The sequence below is a fragment of the Acinonyx jubatus genome, chromosome B3, assembly GCF_027475565.1.
Source record: "Acinonyx jubatus isolate Ajub_Pintada_27869175 chromosome B3, VMU_Ajub_asm_v1.0, whole genome shotgun sequence".
In the NCBI taxonomy this organism is placed as follows: Eukaryota; Metazoa; Chordata; class Mammalia; order Carnivora; family Felidae; genus Acinonyx; species Acinonyx jubatus.
Genome location: NC_069386.1, coordinates 73401457 through 73421167, shown reverse-complemented (window position 1 = coordinate 73421167; position 19711 = coordinate 73401457). Strand labels below are relative to the sequence as shown.

At 45.7% G+C, this 19711-nt stretch overlaps 1 long non-coding RNA gene and 1 pseudogene across 1 annotated transcript in view; one reads left to right on the top strand and one right to left on the bottom strand.

Annotated features, from left to right (window-relative positions):
- The window catches only part of LOC106987406 (uncharacterized), a 106866-nt gene extending 90682 nt beyond the window's left edge, over positions 1–16184 (bottom strand). The window contains exon 1 of the long non-coding RNA XR_008299320.1: positions 14801–16184. This is a non-coding gene — a long non-coding RNA (uncharacterized LOC106987406). The remainder of the gene's footprint in view (positions 1–14800) is intronic.
- Positions 16185–18799: 2615 nt separating this feature from the next.
- On the top strand, positions 18800–19256 carry LOC113601531 (60S ribosomal protein L31-like; annotated as a pseudogene).
- The last annotated feature ends 455 nt before the right edge of the window (positions 19257–19711 follow it).

The following is a 19711-nucleotide window of genomic DNA, read 5'->3' as shown; positions in this document are numbered from 1 at the left end:
GACCAGAAGTTGTATGGCTGACCTAGCACTGCCTATCTCTGCCTGGCACATTCTTTTAAAGCTAGAACCTCACACATAAATGATTTTCAGAGCACATGAAATACAGCTTCTCTGCTTTTTAAAGTCTTGGACTGTAGATTTGCAGCCAAGCAATAAAAAAATTATTCCATTCCCTAGACCTAAAAGCTGACATATGAAAACATTCTTCTTTCCCTCTAATCACAACCTTGCCTCAGCTCCCTCTGTTTACTGAGCTCAAGGCAGTGCTAGCGTTTTTGTAAGATTGGCACTTGCCACCTCGCCCGTATAAAAACAGCCGCTTGTGGTGCCTGGGTGGCTCAGTGGGTTAAGCACCTGACTTCAGCTCAGGTCATGATCTCGCGGTTCATGAGCTCAAGCCCCGCATCCGGCTCTGTGCTGACAGCTCAGAGTCTGGAGCCTGCTTCAGAGTCTGTGTTTTCCTCCTCTCTGGCTCTCCCCTGCTTACATTCCGTCGGTCCCTCTCTCAAAAATAAATACACATTTAAAAAAAAAATTTTTAAACAGCTGCTTGCCTGTGGATGAAGCTGCCATTAGCTGCTAGGTCAAAATCCTCTTGGGTTTTGTTTGCTAAAAATCTAAGGCCTAAAGCTGCCAGCCCAACCTCACCCCTCAGAAGATAATTGCATCACTGTAAAAAGTAGCCATGTGGTGCGCCAAAGCCCTATAAGTCCCAAAGTTAAAGAGAAAACCACGTGACCCATGTTTATGCCACCGAAGCCCTAAAGCTACTCAAAGCGTCCTGTTTTGGGCTCCCCAAGTGGGACTGCTTACCTGCCTCTCAGCATTCCTGGACTGTCCTCCAAACGTCGGGGGAAAGGATGTTGGACTTCCTTAAGCTCACCTTCCTGTGCTGATACCAATCATAACCGATCCCATAAAGTGGGTAATAAGGTTTATTTTCCCCGCTGGCCAGCAACACGCTGGTCCCCGTTTTGGGTGTTGTTGTTACTGTTGTTGTTGTTGTTCTCTACAACACTCCCCTCTCTATAAATTCAGGTCCCTCACTCTATTTTGTGAGGGGAAGAGCTTCCTAGTATCCTGGAACGGTGACAGAGGTGGGTGCACACAGGACAGTGTGGGTTGAAGCTCAGGTACATCAGGCCTCCGTGTGTGCCCATCTGCTGGGGGAGCCCCAGGCAGCGAGCAGGGCAGGAGGCTGTGTGGCGCTCTGCCTCTCTCTGTAGTGACTGCTCTCATTTGTGTCCCCCACCCCTCAAGTCAGAACCTTTCTCACGTAGCCTCTGGCGGCCTCCACAGTTGGGTCCAGGATCACCTCTGCTTCCTATCCTCACCCCGGATGACCTTCATACTCTTTCCTGGGGAGGAAGACATGGTGTCAACCTCTCCCTCCAGCTATTATTAATCTCTGTGATGGCACATACTATGTTTTGCTCCCCTCAGGAGCTTCCTTTACGAATCCCCATAACCTAGTTTGGAAATCAGACAAAAGAAAACAAAAACAAGCGGCTCCTGGGTGGCTCACTCGGTTGACTTTTGATTTCAGCTCACGTGGTGATCTCGCGGTTCCTGAGTTCAAGCCCCACATCCGGCTCTGCGCTGATGGGGCAGAGCCTGCTCAGGATTCTCTCTCCGGCACTCTGCCCCTCCCACGTGCTCTCCCTCTCTCTCTCTCTCAAAATACATGAAGACATTTTTAAAAAGGTTTTTTTTAAATAAGGGATTCTTAAAAAAAAAAGGTGGGGGGAAGCAGACAAACACAAATATTATTAACCATTTCTTTCTCTTTCTATCTGGATGCTCTGACAACCCAGGAGAAGCCTGCAGACACACAGAAAAGTAGGAAGAGCGCAAAGAGCAATACACAGGATTCTAGGTCAGCACACGGGTTTGCCTACACTGCACCACACAGGTCTCATAATCACTCCAAACGCCCGACCCAGTACAGCCATCGAATACCAGGATGGCCATTAACCGTCCAAGTCTAGTCAAACCACAGCACTGGTAGTGAAGTAAGTCAGGAGGCTTTAGGAATGAAAAACCTATGGCTGGAAGTGTGTCCAAGGCACACAGCTTGTCAGAAGCACGGCCGGGATTCAACTTCCAGGCTGCCGAGCTTCACCTCGGGGTGACCCGGAAGGACTAGTTGGCTAACAGCTCGGAGCAAGACCGGGATGCCGGGCAGAGGCCAAAGCAGGGAGGACACTTTCTTCTAAAATGAAAGTGCCACCGTGGAAGACGGGGGGGGGGGGGGGGGAAGGGGGCAGGGAAGTCTGGGCCTCATTTTGTTCCACGAATGGATGACATGTCACTGGTGTCTGAAGGCCTTTCTCTCAAAGCACCAGCCCCAGTGGGACTCTCTTCAGATACCTTCTGTTTCCATTCAAAGTGATTTTCCGAAACTAAGAATTTTCCACCTACCTTTATACATAGGATATAAGTGTAATATAGAAAAGTCAGGGGAGAAAAACACCTGTCCTGGGGGGTGGAGCCCTGTGTGGCTTGAGGCTTCGGGAGGTACTAAAACCCCAGCCATCGATGTCATTCCCCTTCTGGGCCGCTCTTTAGTGAGCTATGTAATATCACGATGCTTTAAAATTGTTCACATCGGCAAAGAGTGCTGTTTTGATGGGACTCTGAGGAAAACCCTTACACGGGTTTCAGAGATATAATGGGAAAAATCACTGGCAACCTTGCACTTACAATCAGAGAAAATGGATGCTGGAGGGGTTTTCAAAGTTGATGGAGGACACGAGTGGTTCTTTCCCCCAGCTGACTTTTCAGATTCAAGGCTTGCACGTGAGGGATCGTTCTGAGAGAATGTGGGGCATTCCTGCCAACAGTAATTATGGCTGGATCCTAATAGTACCCTGAAAGGTTCAAATCAAGCAGTAGGTTCAGCAGCTGTGGCTGTCCAGATATGTCCTTTATCCATATGACTGAGGCTGGATCTACACAGTCCAAGACGGGGGTCAGGATTCAACCACTCTCGAGTTCTAGTACAGCTGCCTCTCCCTCTGACCTGATGTCATACCACCATCTCCCTCATGCAGGACACTGGTCTTTATGTTTGTCAAGCACACCAAGCTTTCCTCCTTTTGGGCTTCCAACCTGCTGTTTCCTGTGCCTGGAATGTTCTTGCCCAGACTTGTACCTGGCTGGCTTTTCCTCAACCCTCAGGCCACCCCTCCAAGAGGCCTCTCTCACCAGCCATCCTCAAGAAGTTACCAGACCTCACTTTCCCACCTTCATGTTTTATTTTCTTCATAGCAATTATTGCTATTATTTTCTAATGTATTCATTCTTTTGCTGTCTGTCTCCGTCACTAGAATATAAGCTCTCATCTTCCTTGTCACTGCCGTATCCCAAGCACCTTGCCTGGCACATAGTTGACACTGAAGAAATATTGGTCAAACAGGCAAGGGGAAAGATGATGGCGCTGCTCTGTGTGGGGGTCAGCTGCTCCCCTCATCCAGGGGCGACCACAAACTCGCAGGGGTCTGCAGGCCTTGGAGGAGCGGTGTGTATCAGCCTCACCATTCCCTTGCTAGAGGGACAGCATTTAGGCTCACCGCTGAAAGAAAGAATTATAGGATTTGAGCTGATACAATTGCATCTGTCATGTACCAGCTGGTTTTCAAGATAGTAAGAACAGCTATAGAGCTTGCTCATTTTAGGTACATCTACTGTGTCCTAACCCATTTCTCTTAGCGGTGACCCATTTTTAACGACTGTAGTTTTCTCTCGTTCTTCTCTGAAGTATTTATTCACAGCCCGTGGCCAGTTCCGGCTTGCAGGAGTCGGAAAGTGGGTCTGGGGAAGGTGGATGAGCCCTCTAACACAGTGGAGGAGGTCACTGGTCACTGGTCCTGGCTCTTCACAAGATAATATAATGAATTTTATTAAGGTCAAAGGCAGAGGCACCTGGGTGGCTCAGTAGGTTGAATGTCCAACTTCGACTCAGGTCATGTTCTCACTGTTTGTGAGTTCGAGCCCCATGTTGGGCTCTTGCTGACAGCTCAGAGCCTGGAGCCTGCTTCTGATTCTGTGTCTCCCTTTCTCTCTGCTCCTCCCCTGCTGGCACTCTGTCTTTCTCTCTCAAAAATACATAAACAATAAAAAAAATTTTTAAGTTAAAATAAAAATTTTTTTAACGATTAAAGGGCAATCACCACTCATGTGCTTCATTTACAAGGATTTTGTAAGGAGTCAGCAGAACCTTCCCTAGGGGGTCCTCTGGTCCAGCTTTCCACCAAGTGCAATTATTGTCCATGACATGGCTAATATAATAACTGTCCAGCCTTTGTGTAAACACAGCTCCACTGCTGAGAGGGCAGCCCAGATTTTTACCCCTGGAAAAATTTTCCTGAGGAAATTGTCCAATAAAATCAATTATTTCTCTTTTAAAAACCTTTCTGTGGGCAGTGGGTAGATATTTTTAAGTTTAGGATTTGGGCCATATGGAGTGAAATATTTAGAAATGTTTAGAGCTGTTTTGTTCCTTATGAAAACGAGATTGAGAATAACCTAAGAGAAAATATGACACCACTGGCTTTCCCATTCATAAACACGTTCTGCTTGGCACCTCCTTCTCTGACATTCTGTGAGGCGAGGGAGCCTGTAGTTGAAATTTCATTTGCATGTTATCCCACCGGGATAGGAAATTATTTCTCCTTGGCCAACTCTTATCATGCAGATTGCTCTAAAATCAGATTACAGTTGTTTGTTTTGATTGATTAGTTAGTGGTGCCTTTAAAAAAAAATCACTCATATCTTATCAGTGAGAAGAAAGCTGAGAAAGCAATTACAAGACTTACTTGTGGGTTTCTGAGAGTGTTTTAACAAGAAGCTCCACAGAAAGAACTTCTATATAAAGGTGAGACAGAAACAAACTTCTTTCAAATCATGAGTAAATCTGTCAAATCTGCCAAATAACCCAAGGGGCCACGAATTTAATTAAATCCAATTAAGTTGTCCTGTGCAGCAGTGAGCACCCATTAAATGCCAGATGATTCCAAGAGCTGCATAGGACAGAGGATAAATAGAACTTGGAAGTTCACACTCAAGGTGCACAAAGCAGCCTGACCCTCTACACCAACACCATCACCCCAACCATGGAAGCCCTTTGATGTGTGACCTCATGTTCTGGCCAAGTGTCACAGGATACTTACAAGGGTAAGAGAAATGGGACTTAGCTCTGGGGAGATACTATGCATGCTCCAGGCTTTGGGACCAGACAAACTGGGGTGAGTCCCAGCTCAGCACTTACTAGTTTCATGACCTTGAAAACGTTTTTTTAACCTGTTTCCTCATCTACCACAAGACAATACTACTATTCTTGCTGGCTCTTGGGGAATTATAGATACTATATGTAAAGAACAGTGTGTCGCCCCCCCGTAGCCTGTGCCAGCTTTGGGGTCTGGGTTTGTTTTCTCCGCACAGCTGCAGACCCGGTGGCCGGGCACACAACTTCCTACGGTTCCTAAGTTTATTCTGCTGGAAGGTGACCTTGGAGGATCTGCGCCAAGACAAGCTGCGGAGGCCCTACGTTTTTTAGCACGGGCTGCGGCTCTGCAGAGGGGCTGATCCGGGGCACGCGGCTGGGGCCCACGCTGCGCCGACAGACGTCGCGGAGAAGGCGGGTGAGAGCAGGCGAGGGAAGAAAATCCGGGATAATGTGTTTAATTTGATCCGTTCCCTGGAGTCATTAAAATGCATCCTCCCCTGGACTCTAAAATTCTTGAGCTGAAATAATCAGTCCAACAGGCTTTTTGCTGGAGATAATGCGAGCACAGCTCGCGATGCGTCGGAAAGCTCAGGCCTGTTGAAATACTGCCCTCTTGTGTCGCGCGGCGGGCACAGCCTCTTCTTGGGACTCGCTCAACCGCCCTGCCTCTCAGCGGATAGCTTCCAAGCTGAAGCTAAATGCAAGGGAGACCCCAAATGATCCAGCTAATGTGTAGGTAGGAATGGGGGTGCCAGGAGTCCAATTCCTTATTCACGTGATGGAGAATCTCTTTCATTCATTTTCAAGGGGTCCCCAAACGAATTCTGAAGTAATTACTGGCCTCTACTATATCTCAACAAGGGAAAAGAAAAGTACTGAAGAGACTAGACCAACCTCCACACAGGAACACCCTGTCTCCTTCCCTCTCTGTCTCTCTCCTCCGTTTTCTTCATTCCTCCCTTCCATTAACTGAGTGACTTCTAAGAGAGTAGAACTTTCAAAATGAAAATGGGTAAGAAAATAAAATATTTAGAACAAGCGCTATCACATTGCAAACACTAATAGTAGCTATACTTAGTCATTATTATATCTTTTTCTAAGTCTCCGGCTTTGCCCTGAGTCCTACAAATGCAGCTGGGGAACATAAAAATGACCCCTCCCTCCCACGAAACATACATCCACAAATTCTGGGCTTCACCCTATTTGGGGTTGTATCCACACTGGATGGGGAAAAAAAGTAATGTTTCCAATGTCTAATAAAAAAAATTCCAAAAAAAAACAATTCATGATAGCTCAAGACCCACTAGAAAAATATTAGTGCCATTTCTGTCAAACAGAGCCAGGATTTTCACAGGTAAAAGTGTCTGTATGCCTTGGGGAGCTCTTTTTCTCTTCTCAAACCTCTCCATGAAATATAATTCCCCTCCTTCAAATTCCAATGCTTATCCACATTTTTAGCTAAAGGGAAAAATTAATCTTTACATAGGCAGAACATGGAGCTGAGTGGTTTGAATCATGTTTTTCTTACTCTGGTTGAAATGATGTTCCTCTGTTTTATAGAATTAGAGTCTCCAGGAGCCCTCTGCTAAAATACGCATGCCCCTGTACACATTGCCTCATTCATGATTAGTCATTAGCGGTCACTATGAGATTGATTTGTTAAATCCTTCCCAACTTGATGGCTAACACCAGAGAGGCTCAGAATTGAGTACATTTTTAAAAAGAGTATTTTCTCATCATAATAATAAATGCTCATTGTAGAAAACTCTAATGAGGAAAATTACCCCCGGCATGAGATAACTAATCTGAACATTTGATTCTCCTATCCAGCTAAATAATTATACATCTTGAGACCTAAATAAATGGATGCAAACTCCATTCCACAACTTGAAGAAATCCCCAGATTTCTGCAGACAGATGAGGAGTTGGCTTTTACATAGTCAGTCCTTAGTTCCAGATTCTCCCTCCAAAAATGCAATCTCCACTCTTTACCAGATCTACCCCCACCCTAACGCACACATGCACACACACAACCCCGCTCACATGAGACACTTGTGCCTGGGGTAAGCTGAAGACGAGGGACAAGAAGTATGCATTGCAGCAAGCAGCTTCAAATGAGGCATTTTCCAGGCCTTTCTTACAGTGTCGATTGGCCATTCCTTCTGCCAGAGAATTCCCACCAGCCACTATTTGCCCTGCTGTCCTCGGTCCGGGAATACCTCCCTTGCCCTCTTTCTTTGCTCCTGGCCTCATGCAGAGCACTGTAGCCACTTCCTGCTCTTGTTTAGGCTCCTGCCCCCTCTCCAACCCCTGAGTCTTCTCTTCTAACTCAAGGGCTTACATCAAGTTCCTTTTTTTTTTTTTTTTTTTTTTTTGAGAGGGAGTACACGTGCGGGCGCGCGCACACACACACGGAGGAGGGGCAAAGAAAGGAGAGCCAGAATCCCAAGTAGACTCGCACTGTCAGTGCAGAGCCGGAGGCGGGCCGAACTCACAAACTATGAGATCATGACCTGAGCCGAAGTCGAACACTTAACCAACTGAGCCACCCAGGGGCCCCACATCAAGTTATTTTCTAAAGCAAGAGTAGTGTACCCCCTGGAAGAAACATTATTGCCAATCATTAAAATAATGAAATGTCTACCCCTATTTCGTTTTTTAATACTGTGGATAGGATGTGATTTTGTATCCTTTTAAAAATACAGGATAGTGTGAGCATTTCACCATGTCAAAAATTACTCAAAAACTTACATATCGCATAACATGTCATCATCAGGATGAGTTAGTGTTACAGAGGAAGGGTTGGGTGAGGAACATGAAGGATCTGAGAAGGATCACGTGCTTCGCTGGGCACAGGAGGACTGGCGCTATTTATTGGGGGACGTGACGTTCCCATCTCCCTTGGGGAAGGAAGCGACACATTATCAAGAAGGGTGAAGATACAGGAAACACCCTTGGAACATTCCATGATTTAGCTTAGGTTTGGCTCTGTTAAAGAATGGGGCAGGGGCGCCTGAGTGGCACAGTCGGTTAAGTGTCCGACTCTTGATTTAGGCTAGGGTCATGATCTTAGAGTCATGGGATCAAGCCCCGTGTCATGCTCTGCGCTGGGCATGGAGCCTGCTGAAGATTGTCTCTCTCTCCCTCTACCAGCCCCTCTCCCACCCCCTCCCACACACATGCATGTCCTTTCTCTCTCTCTCTCTCTCTCTAAAAAAAAAAAAAAAAAAAAAAACCAACGGGGCAAACACCCTCAGCATAGCTTTTGTTGAGACACTAGAACCGTTCCACATTCTTAAGTAACAGAGAAATGCAAACAGGTGATATTTAAACACTGGTAAACTGTGTGATTGAAGCAAGGGGTGGGCAGAATAGTAAATCCAACTTCTTTAAGGTGATAGTACATCAAATATTAACTATGTTAACGTACCACATAGCACACACCATTGGAAATAAACACAACTAAGATAAAAATCTGGAAAAGGTGATGCTTACTTGTTTTTTAGTAACTTTTTAGTATTAGAAACTTCACATGAGTAGGGTGCCTCCTGAGTATGTACTTATGTAACAGTACCTAGAGGCGTTCTTTAACTCCAACCTTTATGAAGATAACAAAAAGACTGGGCCTATATGGGCCCTTGCAAGAAATTAGGCCCATTTCTAATTTACTGTATAAACAACTCACTACAGTGTGTCCTGCTCACCTGTTCTGCCTCTTTCATTAAGACTTCCTGGGAACCTACCCAGCATGAACAAAGCTTCGCAGAGGTTCACCTGTGTTGTATTTCAGACAGCTCTTGACCCCGCCACTGAGTCTGGAATGTACACCTGCTTCCAGGCCCTGGGAAAATTACAGACATTTTAGAAATGTTTTCTTTTGTACTTGATTTAGTCATATTCTTTGAACAATTCCTATAAAAGATTAAAAAAAAAAAAACTTAAAAATTCTTCTTGGTCTGACCCTTGGAAAAAAACCCAGACTTGCTTCATTTACCATCCTCAGGCATCCTCTCCTTGGCCCTGTCCCCTGTTCTTCTGCTTTGTGTCATTTCTGATACAGACCCTCCCTGAGGTTCTGTGTTATGTCTCTTGGCCACCCGTTTTGAATTCAGTGCTGTAGTCTATCCCTGGATTCCTAAGCTTTCGCACTGGAGCTTGCTTTTAGACCCCCTAGCTCCGCATCTCCAAGCCACAGGCCAGCCCTTTGCCTTTGCCCTACTATTTTGGTTACCTATCTCCACCTAAAAAGTCATCTCAAGACTTCATAGCCCAAGACAGCACTACCATTTATTGTTCAAGATTCTGCAATCTCAGCAGGCTGTTTAGGCACAGCTTGCCTCCGTTCCATGTGCAGCCAGTTGGGGTAGGTTGACTGGAGTTGGAGTGTCCACTTCAAAGATGGCTTACTCCAATAGTTGGCAAGTTGGTCTTGGCTGGCAGCTGAGACCCACTGAGACTATCAGCCAGGGGCTTCAGTTCTCCATGTGGACTCTCCAGATGGCAGCGTTGGGCTTCTCATGGCATGGCCACCCTAGAGTAGTTGAACTTCTTTTATGGAAACTGGTTTCCTCCAGAAAGCAAGGTGGAAGTTTCCCATGAGATACCTGGAGGCAGCACTTTGTAGCAGGGAGAGCACTGGGCTGAAGAGTCATGACCCAGCGCTCCCATCCATGTGTTGGGCTCCCCAGGCAGCTCACAACCTCTGAGACTTTCTCATATACACAATACTGGGAAGTGGGTTTGGGAAATGAGATGAAACCATCTTCACCATTGATTCTAATGTTCCTAAATCTAATCCAAGTTAAGAAGTAAATGGGTAGCCATGGAAGATCACTGTTTAACCCCACTAAAAATAGTTATTTAGCATCTACCTTCGACAATTCTGGGTCACTACAAAAGAGAGGAGTTTGAGTATTCATTGGCAGGCACAAACAGGTAACAAAAAGTTAGCAAAAATATGAAGAAAGGCACTGGGTGACTGACCATCAATGGTTCACTGCAAATAAATAGTCTAGGAAATATATTCTGAGTGCTTCAGTAATGTGATAGCTCTCTGAATGTTAAGATGGTTTTGGAGGTGAGACCCATTCTAACATCATTCTTTTTTCAATATGTAAGGCAAAGGAAGGAAATATGAGGATTTGGGGTTCAGCATCAGGGTAGCAAGAGAAGTTCAGCTCCAAGGCTAGCAAGAGACATATTCTGGGTTATGGGAGTATACACTTCTGCAGAAAACATCACACATTGCACCTGCAGCCGTGTACCTTGAGAAACGCCACATTCAAAGCAGATGTCAATGGAGAAAGGAACTTCCCAGAACTATTCTATTCTTCCCCTTCATCCTGAAGCCACAGAACATAAAACCTGTGTTTTGTGGGTGGCATATGGAGACATGCTTCTTTTGCTATGTCTAACATAGCACTGAACAACAGAACAACTGCAATGCACAGAGAAGCTGGAGGTTTGCCCGCCAAAACCCCGCCACCACCTCTTGTGTTACCTCATCATTTAAATCACATCAGTGGGGGAAGACAACCCCAAGCTCCAATCTATTGACAGGATTGACTATGGCACTCTGAGTTTAATCTAAGAAGGAACGTCTAGAGGGCCATCTGAGCTTGAGTCTTGTCAAATGTTAGTGACGTGCAGAGGTTTTATAAAGATCAGATGAGAAAGCGCGGGTGGGTCATCAGGCCTAACATGGTGCCTGGCAAATGCTCATGAATGGTTTTGCAACTGTGTACTGAAGTTCAACACTCTCTCAGGTGTGGCCCAGCTTCAGTTCGATAAAAATGGGGTAGGAGAAGGCCAAACCTAAGCTGGGTCTAGAGACTCAAGCTATTAAGGAGTCAGGTCCAGTGGAAAAGGCCTATCTCTTCAGGTTGCTCTGACTACCCGCTTCCCAGCCGCCTGCACCTGCTGCAGGCTCACAAGACCCTGGGGCCCTTCGGGGCAGCGATTGGACCTTCATTGGCTCTGAGACAAGGCAGCGCCACAGGAGAAGTCTTGGTCCTCCCACGAGGACTTAGTCCCATGGGAGGGGACGAGACACCACAGAAAGGACCCAGAGCCTGGCTCTGACACCAACCAGCTGTGAGGCCAAGCAAGCACATTCCCCTTACTTCTCCGAGCCTCATTTCCCTCACCTCTAACAGCCCAGTTGGAAGTGAAAGAGGAGGCGGGTGTTGGACTACATGATCTCTAGGGACCCTTCAGCTTTAAACATTCTCCAGGTTGGGGCACCTGGGTGGCACAGTCGATTAAGTGTCTGACTCTTCATCTCGGCTCAGGTTACGATGTCACGGTTTGAGTTCAAGCCCTGCATTGGGCTCTGCACTGATGTTGCAGAGGCTCTGCCCCTCCCCCACCTGTGCTAGCTCTCTCTCTCTCCCTCTCTCTTAAAAAAAAAAAAAAATAAGTCGACTCCAGATTTCCAAACTTTTCAGTTTTAGTTTGGCCTAAATGCTGAGTTGATGTAAATCATGCTTCCCCAGTTGAAATACAAGGCGCACCTGTGTCTCCTTTCTCGCAGACAAATGCCTGGTTGACAAATTTGTTCTTGTCATCTTTTTAAATGAAAGATTAAAAACCTTGATTAAAGTCACACCAAAAGCAGGTGAGAGAATTCAGATCTTCTAACTACAAGTGCATGCTCTTTCAAATCCTATTTCTATGATTTCTGTAATCAAGGGGGCAATCTTACGAGGACTCATGAAACTGAATTTGGAAAGGTAGAGTACTGAGGAATGCTGAAAAAAGCATCTGATGTCTTCCAATAGATAATTTCACTCATATGTGAAATTTAGGAAAAAAAACAGATGAATATAAGGGAAGGGAAGAAAAAATAATACAAAAACAGAGAGGGAGACAAGCCATAAGAGACTCTTAAATACAGAGAACAAACTGAGGGTTACTGGCGGGGTGTTGGGTGGGGGGGAAGGGCTAAAGGGGTGAGGGGCATTATGGAGGGCACTTGTTGGGATGAGCACTGGGTGTTACATGTAAGTGATGAATTACTAAGTTCTAGTTCTGAAATTATTATTATACTATATGTTAATCAACTTGGATTTAAATTTTAAAAAATAAAATGTCCGACTATAAAAAAAAAAAAAAAGGATCTGATGTCTTCTGATCTCCCATCTTAATTCTACCAGAACCTAAGGAAGATGGAGGGGCTGCCCCCTCACTAACGACCCTACACAACACAGACATAAGGGCAGATCAGGCGAGGATGTGGGGCGGTGGTACGCAGAATGGGCTGACCCTTCGAATGACAGGCCCGCTATAGGGCTCTTAAAGAAATGACCCCAGAAGTGTCTTTCTTATTGGGAACTTTTCCTCACTGTTGCTTCTCCAAAGCAAATGTAAAGTATTTCAAGCCAAGGTTCTGGTTTTTCTGCTGTTTCAGCGTAAGAACCTTTTGAACATGCCCCCAGCACCACCAGCTCACGTGTGTGTTTCCTCCCCAAAACTTGCAGTAATGACATGATTAGCTCACCAGAGCCTATTCCTTCAAATCTCTGTCCTTCACAGGTTTTGCTGCCAAAATCTATTATGTGAATAATCTGTTTTTGTTATTGTTTTGTTTTCCCTTTTCTAGTAATTTCAGGGGTTATTGATGTGTAAAAGGATGAAGGGCTTAAAAGAATAAAATAAATTTTAAAGAACCCTTTTTAAATGGCTTTTTATCTTTTTGTTTACAATTTATACATGCTTCTTGTGGAAGATTTAGAAAATATAATAAAGCATATGGAAAAGAATTACTTGGCTATCAACCCCACCACCATGAGAGACATCACTATTGACAATGTAATTTTTTTGTGTGGGATCAATCCTTACTTTTTGGAAACAAGATTTTTTTTTCCCACCTAGCAGCATATGATGAAGCACATTTTCTGGCAACAATTAAGCATATACCCAGCTCTTGGACCTGAGTCAGAATGCCACCTTTAGAGCATTATTTTTAAAAAATAATAATAAATAATAGTTTTTGGATAACAGAAAATTCAAAAAGAAACAATCTAACAATATAACAATTTTTTTGTCAAGTTAAATATGGCTTGTACATTTTATTAATAAAAGTGATATTAAACATGGCTTTTGAATGATTTGGGAGGGAACATTTTTGTTATCTTTATATTTTTTGCTTTCGAAAGGTTCCATTTGTCCAGTTTGCAAGTAAATGTAATTAAAACTAGTTTTTACAATGTTCCCCAGATCTCAGAGGTTTAATATAGTGAAAATTTATTCGGGCTCATGCAATGTTCAGTAAAGTCTGGGCAACTCCCTTCCTTGGCTCTATTACAAGCAGTGACTCAGGGATATGTGATCTTTCCATTTAGTAGCTTTACCATCTGGAACACGAGACCATGGAAGAAGGAAGAGTGGAGAGAGTGGGGGGGATCATACAGTGTTTTGTTCAACCTGGAAGTAGAGTACATCTTCCTTCCCACATCTTATTGGCTGATAGCCTGTCACATGATCTGCACCTACCTGTGAGGGACTCTGGGAAATGTAGTCTAAAAAAAAAAGAAACAGGTAAACCCCTAACAGACTACTTAGAGGGCCACTTATAAATGAACTGTTCTTTGTGTTTCCACCTTAACACCATTTGTTGTTTTGGCCATTTAAAGAACTGTTCATTGTACAACCAATTGGATTCCATAATCCAGTTCTCTCCTCGATGGCTAAAATAGCCACAGTACAGTAAATGGAAACATATACTCTCTCACTCTCTCTCTCTCTCTCTCTCTCTCTCTCTCTCGTTGCTATCGGCAACTGCGCTAACAGCATAGTTGATTTGGATATGTTAATAATAGATCCTTATAATAAGCATAGCTCTATGTCAGACACTGTGCTGTGTGCTTTACTTTCATGCATTATCTCAATTGATCTTCACAAAATTATATGAGGCAGTCACTAATTATCATTCTCATTTTACAGTTACAGAAATGAAACTTAAGTGGCACAACTTGCTCAAAGTCAAACCATGACAGGGTTCAAGCCCATCTGGCTCTGAAACCTGGGTTCTTAACTCCCGAGCCGTACCGGCCCCGTTTCGGAAAGACGCTGCCGCTGCCGGAGTGAGGAGGAAAGAAGCTCTGTGGGGAAGGAACGCTCTGGCTTTCCTGACCTTACTCCTTACTGTCACCGTGGTTCTAAGCTCAATGGGCTGCCCTCTGATCCTCCGGCACTCCTGCCATACACGACCTAGACTGAAGCTGCGGATGGCCCGCTTTCCACTGTCCCCCGGGATGATGCTCTCACAGTTCTGCTCTGCCTCAACACTGGCTCTGTTTCCAACCTGGCCTACCGAGTGACCGTGATGTGCAGCATGGCTCTAAAGCACAGCGCATTACATTAGTCGGGGCCCCAGTTGTTCACATTTGATATGTTGCCCTATGCTGTCTTTAAATGTTTGCCTGTTGCCAGCTCTTATCTCCCCTAGTAGAGGGTGAGCCTGAGACCAAAGCCATGTGTTTCCCCAGCACTTAGCACAGTAGAGGCACAGCGGAGGCAACTGAGAAACTTGGGCCGATTTGGGGAGGGCAGCCCTCATATCACCCCCGGTACCTCGGTTTCCTCCTCCACAACTTCAGGGACTTGTGCAGGAAAAGATCTACGGGCTCACCCAGCCCTATAGCTCTGCGTATTACCAGGCACTTCTCTTCAAGGGCACGCTGTCCAAAAGTTTTGTAAATTTTTCCTGCAAAGCCAAAGTCACCAAATGGTCACAGGGTGAGTATAATCACACAGTCACCAGCTAACCTTTCCAAACACACGCGACCATAACTGAGTTATAAAGAAAATTGCATTTTAAAGTGACAAAAAGCCATTATTACAAAATGACTAATAATGCAGCAAAGAGCCGTGAAGTGATTCTTGCCCGAGTCATTAATCAATTGATGCACTTTGAAGAGAAGCTTCCTTATGCACGTTGGTAGTCATTTATTCAAATCAAGTAAATATTGTCCACGTTGTCCACTGAGAAAGTACAGGGTGATTTATTAAGGAACTGAGCAGATCAAATTTCTTGGAGAAACTTCACAATGAAGGAGTCTTCCAAAAAAAATGTTTTCAGGCATCTGGCAGGCTCTACAGGCTTCGTGCTCTATTTGCTCATCTTTGGGCCTCACTGGGTTCTATCTGATGCTCTAATGCAGTGAAGGTCAAGGCGACCTTCAGTTGTCTAATGGGTTAGTTGCTCTCAAGCATGAGGACAATACCATTCAAGAGGCAAGAGCTTCTGACAAAGACGCTGACTCACATTGTTATTTTCTTTCAAGTCAAGTGGCTTGCCTCCCTTTCTGGTGTACCAAATAGGTAGTTACTTTCCAGAATCAAATGCCTCAAACTTGGGTGCTAATAAAGTTTTGTTTGCACCTGGTGGCATCTCCTAGCAGGGTGTGCTACTCCAGGCCTATTCTACAGCTGCTATTGCTACACAAGGGAAGGAGGGATGGAGGAAGGAGAGTTCGAGGAACTGCAACCAATGATCTTTTACCACTTGGAAGGAAGGGCTCAAAACAACCACAAACGTGAGGCTACGGGAAAATTGTAACAAGTGACCCACTTTATCATTAGTCAGCATATAATAACAGCTGGAGGACAGAGCAACCTATGGGGGCCAGGTTGGAACAAAATTTAGACCAGGTTATAGCTACCCAATGGCAAAACATCCAGTAAATTCAGGTACATTTTTTTAAGCACATCTTTTAAGTGCATGTAAGCAGCTGAATTTATTTCCTTTCATATGGGCTATGCCAACTACCTAGAAACACTGCCTGGCACTTCTCACAGGAGTTTTGTGATCCGATTTTGCAAACTGGCTTCAAGTGCAGACACACACAGACTCAGAAACACACATGCGGACACACAGTTAGAAATCTTCCCTTTTTGCTGTGTCCTTCAAACACCTCCAGGATCCTCTGACCCCTCACGAGGAATAGTTCTAAGTCCTCTCAGCTCTGCGGTTCACTCGTGTCCTGGGTAAATCTCATCGCCTCTCTGGGCTTCCATTTCTGCATCTGCCTGATGGGGTTAGCCGTAGCAGCTGTGTCACTGGGTGACTTTGGACATTGGATGAGACAGCAAGTGGCCTGTGCCTGGGATGTAGTGAGCACTCAGTAAATATTAAGAAAACCTTAGTAAGTACCCAAAACGTGTTCGCTGAAAGCATGATGCTTTTCATGCAAAATGGGGATAAACAGCATCTGCCCTGCCAACCACTCAAGATGGATTTAAGATGAAGTGAAGGGCTGAGTGTGAAAAGGCTCTGCACACGCGGAGTCCTGCCATCGCCACATACACTTTCCAGGCTTAAGCCTTACCTGGCCTGGCCAAAGCAAGGACTGTGTAAACACGGTCTCCTGGGGTCTAGCTGACAGTCTAGCACTTTACCCCTGGGGAAAATCTTAGCCCTTAGCAAATAAATGGACCTTGGAGTTTCCCTTCAGGGGAACGGGTACTATTTAAAGCTCTGCAACAGTGGAATGCTAATGTCCAGCAACAGCAGGAGCAGTGAAGTGTGCTGGGATGCATGAGATAGGCCCTAATTAATCAACTACTCCCAACCCTGTCCACAGTCAATGCATTTTCTCTAATTTAGTTCAGTGCCACGTGGAAGTGTATATTCCTGCTATGAATAGAGCTCTAGAGGTACACGGGTTCTGGGTTGGTAGGCATCTGAGGACCACTGAACTCAAAAGCCTGTTCATGCACATCCACGATTCTCCCCTCCATACGTGGCCAAGCCACAAGCCCCAACCTTCCTGGATGGGTCCCTTAGCACAAGGAGGGGGCAGGCCCCAGGCCCAGCTACTGTGGAGACAGCTCCTGGTCGACCTGCCCAGTGGGACTCTGAGGCAAGGGAAGAGAGCCCAGTGTAACTCAAGGTTCACGGTGGGAACCAAGAAAGGACACTGGGGCCGGGGAGAAAGGGGTCAGGATTCTAACAAGTAGGAAACAGTGAAGCCAGGTACCGAGATGAGGTGACATGGTATAAACAGAGCCCTCCCACTACACTACCAGCAAGCATTCTTCATAGACACATGGGTGCTGGGGTGAAGCCACAAGGCAGGTTAAAGTCTGCAGGGGAACAAACCAACCCCAAACAATGAGAAAGGAAGGACGAAATGAAATGTCATCCAATGATACTGAATGAGGTACTGGATTGGGAGTCGGGAACCCTGCTTTCCAGTTCTGACCCTGCCCCTCTCACCCTCAGGTAAATGACATGATCAGAACGGAGCCATTCTGTAGTCATCACATCCCCAATGTGATAGGCACTCAGTGAACATGGTGCGAGGGATCTTCTATTAAGGTTGGTGGAGTTACAACCTTCCATTCTGATCCAGGGGGTTCACACACAGCTGCCCCCAGACCCCAGGCATCTTAGAAGATGAGGAGTTGCCAAGCCAGCTGTGTGATAAGTCAGTGTTCTCCAGCGTAAACATCCAATAGGGAGGAAGACTTCTAACAGGAAATGGCAAAAGATCTTCCTAGCAGAATTTCTTTTTCACAAATCTCCCCAGGGGCACCTGGGTGGCTTAGTCAGTTAAGCGTCCGACTTCAGCTCAGGTCATGATCTCACGGTTCCTCAGTTCGAGCCCCACGTTATACTCTACACTGACAACGTTGAACCTGCTTGGGATTCTCTCTCTCCCTCTCTCTCTCTGCCCCTCCCCAGCTCATGTGCACATGTGCTCTCTCTCTCTGTCTCTCTCTCTCTCTCTCTCTCTCTCTCAAAATAAATAAATAAACTTAAAAAAAATTTTTTTTCAAAATCTCCCAAGAATCATTCTAAATGTGAAACCCTCTTGATCATTTCACTGGAACTGTGCCTCTCAGAGCTCTGCCTTCAGCCCTTTACTGTGTTGTGCAGAGGCCACACCTGCCCTGGGCTTCTCCTGGCCAAAGGCAAAGCAGAGCAGGGACACCGAGGCAGGTCTGTTGCAGGGAGATCCAGGCTCCTCTGACAGCTGACTTTGACTGAGGACTCCCAACAGCCTTGCCATACTTCCTTCAACTGCACAGGGATCTAGGATGCCTCCACCCAACTTTCCCTTTCCCTCCGCCACTGGGGCGAGACCTGTGCCTCAGAATGACTCTCACAGTCTCCTCTGGTCCCCTCTCACCTTCCCCTCAGGCATATCCCTAATAAATCTTTCTCATTTCATCCCATCTCAGTGCCCAATTCTTGGAGGGCCCCAACCAGCAGCACTAGTAACCATCTCCTAACTAGTTGAATGAATAATTGACTATTTCTCAGTGAAAGCCATCAGGCCAGTCTGTGTGAAAATGTTTTTAAAAGATTTCCCCAGGGGCGCCTGGGTGGCTCAGTCAGTTACACATCTGACTTCAGCTCAGGTCATGATCTCAGAGCTTGTGAGTTTGAGCCCCACATCGGGCTCTGTGCTGATAGCTCAGAGCCTGGAGCCTGCTTCGGATTCTGTGTCTCCCTCTCTCTCTGCCCCTTCCTCACTCACGCTCACTCTCTCAAAAATAAGTACACACTAAAAAAAAAATTTTTTTTAATTGTTGAAGTGAGCTTTCCAACCTGGGCCCAGCAGAATGGCTCCCACAAGGAAGGGTGGCGAGAAGGGCTATTCTCCCATCAGCGAGGTAGTGACCAGAGAATTCACTATCAACATTCACAAGCACATCCATGGGGTGGGTTTCAAGAACCATGGCCCTCATGCATTGAAAGAGATCCAGAAATTTACCATAAAGGAGATGGGAAGTCCAGATGTGCGCATTGACACAAGGCTCAACAAAGCTGTCTGGGCCAAAGGAATAAGGAATGTTCCATACCTTACTCATGTGCAGTTGTCCATAATGAGGAAGCAGATGCACCAGACAGGCTCTATACATTGTTAACTGTGTACCTGTCACCATTGTGAAAAATCTACAGACAACATGGATAAGAACTAGCTGCTGACTGGCAAATAAAGAGGAAACTATCAAACTTGAAGAGAGAAGAATGTTTACAGAAGACATGGGCCTGAGTAGTCCTCACCAAACATCCTGCTTATTAGGAAGGAGGGGTGCCAGGACTCTACTAAGTCAAGAGCCACTTATTTTTTTTTATTTTTTTAATGTTTATTATTTTGAGAGAGAGACAGAACGTGAGCAGGGGAGAGGCAGAGAGAGAGGGAGACACAGGCCTCTCTGTGCTGTCAGCACAGAGCCTGACATGGGGCTCAAACTCACAGGTGGAGAGATCATGACCTGAGCCAAACAGATGCTTAACCAACTGAGCCACCCAGGAGCCTCAGCCAAGAGCCATTTCGGTGATTGCAAGGAAATGTGTCACGACAGATGTGTGTAGGATTCAGACAACGTCTACTCCTCTGCTCGGAAGTACCTGAAGTGCTGCTTACCACTCTCTCCATCAGTTTGACAATCTGAGTTCAGAAGTGACAGCAGCTCAGAGTCCCCACCAAGAAGAGCTCTGGAAGCCAGACTCCCTTTAGCGCTGGACTT